The sequence below is a fragment of the Rosa rugosa genome, chromosome 5 (genome assembly GCF_958449725.1).
Source record: "Rosa rugosa chromosome 5, drRosRugo1.1, whole genome shotgun sequence".
Taxonomy (NCBI): domain Eukaryota; kingdom Viridiplantae; phylum Streptophyta; class Magnoliopsida; order Rosales; family Rosaceae; genus Rosa; species Rosa rugosa.
The window spans coordinates 34,541,966-34,548,657 of record NC_084824.1 but is presented as its reverse complement, the minus strand read 5'-3'; the positions used below and the strand labels follow the sequence as shown (position 1 = coordinate 34,548,657).

Here is a 6,692-nt window from a genome sequence, read left to right as displayed (position 1 = left end):
CACCACCAGGACTCCTAGTGTCATCAGGTTTCCTAGTTCAACTGGGACTCTATCATTTCTCATTTCCAAACACCATTTTCCCGAGCTCACTCCTAGTTGCATTAGGATTCCTACTTCAACTGAGATTCCTTCTCCTGGTAGGATTAGGAAAGCTTCATTTCTCCATTTCTGATCATTTATGCGCCTCATTTCCTCCTTGCCTTCATTTCCTTCATTTCTTGCTCTTCTTAGTTCATTTCTTGCCTTTGGAGCTCAAATGTACCTAAAAACACAAAACTAAGTCAGAAATGATATTGTTAAGAGAATAATTAAGTAAAATGTACAGAGAAATGCACTAAAAACATAGAAAATATTCGTCCGATCACCAAACTTTACCACTAACATCAATTCGTTAATTTAAAGGTTCTAGGGCAGAACAGAGAGAAATCAGACGGTCGGATTCTCATAGATCGATAACTGAAATTCTAAACTTCAGAAATTCACAATCGATATCAAACTTCTCCGATTTCCACCAAAATCATATCTACAAGTTCTTCAACTCACAATTAGTTTATCTGGCCAAAAACCAAAAATTAGAACGGGCCCTACGCGCCTCCACACACCACTAATAGTGGCCCACGCGCCGCTGGCCAACTCCGAATTGGGTCACCAAATTCCATCCACATGTTCATCTCAACAATCCTAACAACTTACTCAACTATGACAAAGCTCAATTTCAATTATATTTATCAAAATTTACCTCAAAAACCCTATTTCTTCTCACCGTCGATTCACCGTATTCCGGCAAAATTGAAGCTACCCACTAGATGGCTCGAACCACAGAGAAGAGAGCTTCAAGATAAGGGTGGTGGCTTGGGCGGAAATGGCCGAAAAATGGGGAATTGCTGGAGACCCGAAACGTCCTCTACAACTTTCATGAAGGAAATTTTCTCAAAAACTAACCCGAACAAAAAATCAACTTTTAGGGCCCATAAAAGATCGAAACAGAGTCAAAAGTAAAAGTAAATGTAGTTTATCGTCCTAAAGATTAATAAACTGGCAACTTGCGATCCGGGATGTAACAGCGGATGTGAGATGGAATGCCAATCCTCATTACAGAGTTGATGAACTGAATGAGTGCCTCGCATTCCCTGCGGGATTTGTTAACTGGGGGAACCGACTTGAAGATAACGCCGATGGGCAAAGAGTATTCTGTGGACAAAGGTCCACCTGCACCAAGCCATTAAGACACGCGTGGTTACCAAACCGCGGCTGATTATGCATAGTTTTGGATGGGTACAGTTGACATACACATGGGAAGCACGTGATAGCAATACAACCCTAAAGCCTATCTTATAATCTCTGATTGATCGATCCCTCTCTCTCATCGTTCTCCTTATCTCTCTCCTCCACCCTCGAAATTGATTCACCGGTATCAGATTGAGGTAGCAAGTTCCCGCTGCGATGGGAGGCACCTGATCGATATCCTTCTCCTTGTCATCGTCATCTCGCTCATCGATATCCTTCTTCTCCAATTTGATTCACCTCCCCTATTCGTAAATTGGAAGGTGTTGATATATGTTGTGGTTTCGAATAAGTCACTCGATTGGCGGCGGCGTATTGAGTTTGGGTAAGCTGCTTGACTATACTCTCCCAATCACAAGGTGTTCATATATTGGGGTTTCGAATTTGAAGTTAGGGTTCCAAAGTTTGAACCTTTAACCGGTAATTATCTCATCTAATTTTCAGGTGTGATTGCACCTGGCTTCTTATGTGAGTTGTTCTCAGTTCTTTTGGGCTCGGTTCTTATGTGATTTTGGTTTTCTTTGAATTGATCTCTTTGTCCCTGTTTTAGGGGTTTTCGAGTTTGGGATTTGAGTGGTTGATTGGGAGGGGTTGAAGGTGAGGTTTCGAGTTTGGCTTTTAATTGAGAGGAGAGGATATTTAGTTTTTGGGGTAAGTTGAGTTTTCGTTCTTCCAAGGTTTGATTTGTGTCCTTGTTTTATAGTTTATTGATAGGAGCATAAATGCCATGTTTATAATGTCTAACTCCTTATATTGTGCTAAGTTATTTCCTTTAACCTGATCAATTTAACTTAGTTTGTGTTTTATAGGTAAAATGGAGTCTCAAAGACCAGAAATGCTACAAGAGACGCAGAAATGAGCAGAAATAAAGGAAAATGAAGAAATGGAAGTTCTCCCAGTTTGATTAGGAAAAGAAATCCCAGTTGGAGTAGGAGTCTGAAGCTGACTTGGACTAGGAGTTCTACTTGGACAAGGAAACCCAATTCTACTCAGATAAGGAAACCTAGTGTGACAAGGAGTCCCTATTGGATAAGGATTACTCAAGAAGGTTCCGGAAGAGTCCAAAATATTTTGGCAAAAGGAAGCAGTATTTGACTAGGAAACCTACTTGCATATGGAGTTCTACTTGCACTAGGAGACCTGTGGAGGCTAGGAGAGCTAAAGGAAGGATCATGAAGCATCTAGAAGTGGCGTGAAGGACATGTGAGAGGCTTGTGACGGCAAAGAAATCCTAATTGGACACAAGTTATGCTTTAAAGTCAAATCCATTACAGATTCCGAAATCTGCCTGTGCAGATCAGTCAACTTCAACGGAGTGTCAAAAATAGCTCAGAGCTTGAAAAATTATGATCTTTATATGGTTGGAAAGCTACGGATGTCTAGTTTCCAGAGATTTTTATGGTTTGTCGATATCAATTTTCTAGAAGAAGTTATAACTGATTTAGTGCACTGGGGTCAATTCTGCTGGAAATCTGTCTTGTGCCAATGATGTCCTAAATCAACACAAACTAGGAGAACTCAAGTATGAACGAATTGGGAGAGCTTTGGGGCATCTTCCTGTATAAACCTAGTGTTTATGACATCTCATGGTGAACAATTTTCTCAACAATTTCGATTTCTCACTTGTTCTCTCTAGTTTCAGGTTTTCACAATCTTGAAGGAGCTTTGCCGTGCCATCCTCTTCCATTGCCGTGTTCTTCACTTGTTGCGACACCTTGGAGCTGCTTTGGATCTTTGGGACGTAATTAAGGGTTGTTCATATGCTCTACTATACATATATTCACGGTTTGGTGTAATTGTTAGATAGATTTTCTGCTTTGGATTTTCTATGTGTGAACCTAAACTTTTGAGTATGCTATCTTATTTTTGAATGCAATTTTGATCTTTTCATTGTTTGATGTGTTTATGTGTTCTTGATCTTGATTAGTTGCCGAATATATGGATTGTTAATCTGATTTTGTGCTTCATTACATGTTAATGATTCTCTTGGTTGCAAACATAGGAAGACTTGCATGTAACTTGCTAGTAATTAGGTTTATGCTTTGTAACCCTAATTCAAATAAGTAGTAAAGGCTTGATTTGAGTCAAAATCAGATTATGCATGGGATTTTGACTTGCTTTGAGTGCTTGGATTCGCATGTTTATCAATTCTTTCTTGAACTTAATGATTTGAAAACGAATTTTCAACGCAGTTGCTTTGATTGTGTGATGTCGGGTTTTCAAAATAGATTGTCTTGGTGCTTTGCTAATTCAATTGATTAAAGAAAGAAAGTTAAAAGGGACATTGGTTGCTTTGATCATTGTGTCTTGGTTGATGTCGTTCCTTGGTGATTAAGAAAGATTAAGATGCATGAATGGATTGATCTTGAATGGTTCTTGATAAATTATTTTCAAAATTCTTCTTTTCCCACCTATGTATATAAAAACAATTTTATTCTTTTATTTGTTTTCTGAAAATTTATATTTTGATCTTTAAAACCCCCCTAATCTTTTATGTTTTGTGTTCTTGTAAATATGTAAATCGGTTTCGGTTTTTAGTATGCATGTAAATCGTAAATAACATGTTAATAATCTGAAATATATTTTAATTTCGTGAATAGTATTTTGGTGTATTTTAGGAACATGTTTGGTGTTTTTTAGGGATTTTTGGTGGTGTTCTTTAGGGATTTTGTTTCCTACATGTATTTAATTAGTGTATGATTAGTATTCCTTGTTGTATATGGATTCCTAACTTGACTATGACTTGTAAAATGTATTCTAGTAGGAGTAGGATTTCTAAATTAGTTCTAACTTGTATTCCCTATATATTTCGAATTGTTGTCTATAAATACATATTATTTTCGTTACCTTTGTATATTCTTCTTCTCTATTTTCGTGTTACATTTAAGTACCCTGTCACGCCCCGAATTTTGAATAGTAAATTCAAATCCGAAACATGAATAATTACAATTACAAAATCCAAATCTCGAAACTTCGAGTTCATTATTACAATTCACTCTCACAAGCAATATTGTAAAGCTCAAATGAGCATAACACACCTCACAACTTACAATTGCTGTAAAACTCTAACAATTGCACTAACCGCACGATCACCGTCCTGGTTCTCCTGTCCTGTAGGAATACCCGCTACACAATTTGAATAGTGTACCGGGAGTTGCAACAACACAAAACCCGGTAAGCTTTTTACAGCCAGTATGAGTAAACAAGAAAGAATTGTTGATTTATTTCCTTACAATTATTATAACTCAACACGATCACCATAAAAGGAAGGATACTCTTGAGGCTCTCTTTTAAGAACTCATTCTTAAAAGACTCAAGTATCCTCAACACTTCTCACATAAGACCCCTCACAGTCTCAAGTAACCTCAACATTACCCTCACATCACTACTCAACAATTGGCAGACAGACTCATTATATATATATAGACCCTTATGAGTTACTCTCAATTTCCCTCATAAGGTTACCACATATATATAGACACTTATGAGTTACTCTCAATTTCACTCATAAGGTCACTCCACATTTGGCAGACAGACTAGAGCTCTAACTGAACGTAACCACTCGTCCGGCCACAGACGTGATTACGATTTAATACTATTAATAACCACCAGCCCGGTACGAGAGCGTGATTCACTAATAGATGCCATGGTCACCTCGTGACCTAGTGATCTCCACAGATCACAACAATTTATTGTTCCTCAACAATAAAACTCAATACCTCTCACAATATATTGTTTCTCAACAATAACTCAACACAACTCCAACAATACATATTATTTCACGTAATAATATATATACAGACATTCACACAGGAATGTCTAATACACCAACAATAGTTCATATGATTGCAAAATAAAGCAATTAAATATATTGGGTTCGTAGTATGAACCACGTGAGGTTTACTCACCTCTAATTCCCGTTGCGTCTTCTAAACAGCTCAACAACGATTTTACGAATCGTCCGCCAAATCAATCCGCCAATCACCTAATCAAATGTGACTTGAATTTAGCTAACAATTCCAAAACATACTTAAACGACAATCCAACGGTCGGATTCTAACTTATATAAAAATCCGACGGACGGATTCTCACGAATCGCCTCCCGAATCACTGTTTTGCAATTATACGAAGATCCAACGGTCGGATCTTCGCCCATGACCACACAAGGTCATTGGGACAGTCATACGATCAACATATCAAAACTACAAGTCCATCAGACGGTCCGATCTTCACAGATCATTAATCGAACAATCGAAATCGTTCGAAATCGTAAAATTCATAACTAAATCATACGATATCCGAAAATTGCGTATAATATATCGAAATGATCGTATTGAAATATAGAATCTAAAAATGCACAGAAACTATATTTTTGACCCCCGGAGTTGGCCGGAAAGGGCCGCCGGAGTTAGTGGCAGAGCCGCCGCCGACCACCGCCAATGGTGTCGGGGCCGGGCTGCTCCTCTTCATCTCATCAAGCCCAACCACTTTCCTAACTAGCATGAAGTCTAAAAATGACCGGAAGTGGTCGAAAATTACCTCAAGAAGAAAGAGGCCGAAATCGCCCAAAATCGCTCAAATCTGAAATTCGTCTTCCTCGGGTTGAATCGAGATGTGAAACTTGGTGAGTTTATAGAGCATGGCAAGGCGAACAAAGCCCAGTTGGTCTCCCCTCCTACCTTTGCCGGAGTTGGCTGGAATTTGAAGAAATGCATGAAAAATGGTCTGACCTTCTTTGCTTCGATTCGTTGTCTATGGTGAATGATAGGATGCAAGACATATATGAATGGAAAGCTGGTTTCAAGGCGAAGAGATTGATATCAATTTCATGGCCGTAGGTGGCCGGATGAAGTCGTGGCGACGCCGTGAAGCCAAGGCAGCGAGGAGGAGAAAAATCTGGAAATTTTCGGGTTTCCTTATTGAGAAATCTGATTTTTTGTATTTATAGAAAATTCTCAATTTTAAAATATTCATAACTTATTCATACGAACTCCAAATAATGCGTTCCACATGTCCGCGAACTCGTATCGACGAGCTCTACAACTTTCATGAAGGAAGTTTTCCCAAATTTTGAACGTATAAAAAGTCAACTTTGTTGACCCCCTAAAAACGTTCGTTTTCGAAAATAAAATCGTTCGAACTAATTCCACAACTTTTCCAAGCTTCGTACTCGCTCCTACTATCGTGAAATCATTTCTAAAAAACCATGGAATTTAATTTGGATTTTTCGGGGTATTACAATCTACCCTCCTTAAAGAAATTTCGTCCCGAAATTTGAGCGTAAGTCAATTCCTCTCGATTAAGGTTGACCTAATCATAGAATCTCCATCTTTTCCAAATCTGTAGTAATCTACAAAGCCACAATCCTTTGTATAAAAATACATTCCTAGGGCCACTAAATCCTTTCA

General features: G+C 38.4%; 1 long non-coding RNA gene across 1 annotated transcript; it reads right to left on the bottom strand.

Annotated features, from left to right (window-relative positions):
• Positions 1 to 4,185: 4,185 nt before the first annotated feature.
• LOC133713010 (uncharacterized) lies at positions 4,186 to 6,264 on the bottom strand. Its single transcript, XR_009847705.1, has 3 exons — positions 5,824 to 6,264; positions 5,193 to 5,269; positions 4,186 to 4,410 (listed from the first exon to the last, which is right to left on the bottom strand). It is a non-coding gene; the product is annotated as an uncharacterized LOC133713010 (long non-coding RNA).
• Between the last annotated feature and the right edge of the window lie 428 nt (positions 6,265 to 6,692).